At 39.0% G+C, this 2578-nt stretch overlaps 1 protein-coding gene across 1 annotated transcript in view; it reads right to left on the bottom strand.

Moving 5' to 3' along the window:
- The window catches only part of LOC120877508 (ATP-dependent translocase ABCB1-like), a 43297-nt gene that overhangs the window by 17911 nt on the left and 22808 nt on the right, over nucleotides 1–2578 (bottom strand).

Raw genomic sequence — 2578 nt, forward strand, 5'->3', positions numbered from 1 at the left:
GAGTCACCTCACCATGCCCTCCGTGGGGTCATACAGCCTCTGCATCAGCTGGACGGTGGTGCTCTTCCCACAGCCGCTGTTCCCAACCAGGGCCACCGTCTGCCCACTCCCTACCTTCAAGTTGAGGCCCTTCAAGATCTATGAGAATGAACGAGAAATAAACCACAGATTTCAGGACTACGTACATTGTTGAATCGTTGAGTCATCATTTCATTGTACCTTAACTTCGTTTCGAGATGGGTAATGGAAGTGAACATTTCTGAATTCCAGATTTCCTTTAATATTGTCGGGTTTGTGCCCAGCGTTTGAATAGCTGTTGATGCTTGGTTTCTAAACAGAATAAAATTTCAGAAGGTTACAGCAACTACTAGGTTACAATAAATACTTTCAATTACATTTGTGGAGAGCTGAATAAAAGTGATAAAGAAATAGACTGTTTTAGATAGAGAGATAAATGGCCAGCCCTGACTTACGTTATCAATGATCTTGAAGACTTCATAAGCTGCTCCTCTTGTGTTTGCAAATGCCTCAATGTTTGGAGATGCCTGTCCAATACTAAAAGTTCCAGTTAATACAGAAAAGATGACCTGAGGAATGTGAAGTAAAAGCACCGAGTTACTTCGTATTTAGTATGCTTTTTTCATACTTTCAACATTGCTAGTTAAATTTTTACATGGCAAGATAACATATGAATACTGACTATTAAAACTATTTTTAAAATTGAAGTACTCTTCAGTTGAGAATGCTGAATTAGTCTTACTAGATCCGTGAAATAATAAATTCTATATGACTGGAATATTTTCATATGTCTTCAAAGGCCAAGAATTTTGGTTTAGAGCATCAGCATGGTATGCTGCTGCTAAGTCGCTTCAGTCGTGTCCAACTCTGTGCGACCCCATAGACGGCAGCCCAACAGGCTCCCCTGTCCCTGGGATTCTCCAGGCAAGAACACTGGGGTGGGTTGCCATTTCCTTCTCCAATCAGCAGGGTATAGTGGAGATAAACCCTATTATGAGAGTCAGAAACCTGAGGTCTGAACCCTGGATTGAGCTCTAAATGGCTGTATGTCTTCAGGTGATCCTCTGACAGTCTGGACTTCAATTTCTTTATTTGCAAAAAGAGACAAGATTCTGTTTTCCCTACCAAGCAATCTTAGTGTTGTTGTATCAAGTGGAACGGTACATAGGAAAATATTTTGTAAATGATAAACACACATTCTCCATCCAATGGAATCTTTTCTCCCCCTCCACCAAACTCTATTCTTTTTAAGGTCTAATGAACAGATTTTTTCTTTTTCATTTTGCCCAAATGAGTTTCTTATCGTACATTTGACACTGTTTCTTTACAGGTGTTAAAGAGGACTAAAGTCACTGTTCATTTCTTTGTAAATCACACAGTAGTTATATTATTCAACAATTTACAGAGAAGAAATTTTGCAAAGTGTTTCTATATTCACTTTCTCGACCAGTCCTTACAACAACACTAAAAGTTATGGCATCTTACTCCCGTCATTTCCATTTTGTGGAAGACGTAACAGAGGCTTCAGAAGTCTAGGCGGCTGAACCAAATCATACAGGCAGTAAGTGGCACAGCCGGAATCTGAACCAGATCAGCCTGATATCAAATCCCAGGCTCTCACTCACTCTTCTTGGCCATTATTTAATAATTCTTCAAAAATAATTCTCTAACAGTCAAACCAACACCACTAAATTTCACTGCCATTTTAAAGGTGATTCATCTCTTACTATGATATCACTTACCATGAGCACTTGTCCAATGGAATATTCTCTTGAGAGGACCAAGGAGGTCCCGTACCAGAACGCCAGGGCATAGGATGCGTAGATCAACAGAAAAGCAGCACCCATAGAGATGTTGGCCGTGATAGCCTTCTTTATTCCAATTCTCTTGGCTTCTTCCAAATTTTTGTTGTACCTGGAAGAAGTAACAAATTATCACACATGCTTGTAAAATCTTACAAAATGGGTCAATACAGCATGATGGTTGTTGAGTACTCAAGACCACCAAGGCCTCTGATGGGTACTTCGCATGTATTTTCTCCCTTTGACCCTATGATGTTAGTACTATTTCAATCTCTTCATGTAGAAAAGGAAACTGAGGCCTTATGGAAATTCAGTAATTTGTGGAAGCATGTTCTAAAGCACCTTCTCTGGCTTTAGCAATAGTGAAATAAAAGAAGTAATACTTAGCAAACTTACAGCACTTGCACTGTTTCATATATAAGACAAAACACAAGCTATGAAAACACTTGTGTTTTCCCTTTAAATTCTGCATGCATTTAAAATGTATTAATAAAATAAGATATAATGCTAGAAAGTACTCAGTACAGACGTTTGTGGAGATGTGGACCTAGAGACTGTCATACAGAGCAAAGTAAGGCAGAATCTAGAAAAATAGTATAGACGATCTTATTTGCAAAACAGAAATAAAGACACAGACGTAGAGAACAAACATACAGACACCAAGGTGGGGAAGAGATGGGGTGTGATGAATTCGGAGATCTGGACTGACACATATACCACTACTGATTCTATGCATAAAACAGATAACTAATGAGCAC

This window comes from Oryx dammah, unplaced genomic scaffold (genome assembly GCF_014754425.2).
Source record: "Oryx dammah isolate SB20612 unplaced genomic scaffold, SCBI_Odam_1.1 HiC_scaffold_18, whole genome shotgun sequence".
Lineage (NCBI taxonomy): Eukaryota > Metazoa > Chordata > Mammalia > Artiodactyla > Bovidae > Oryx > Oryx dammah.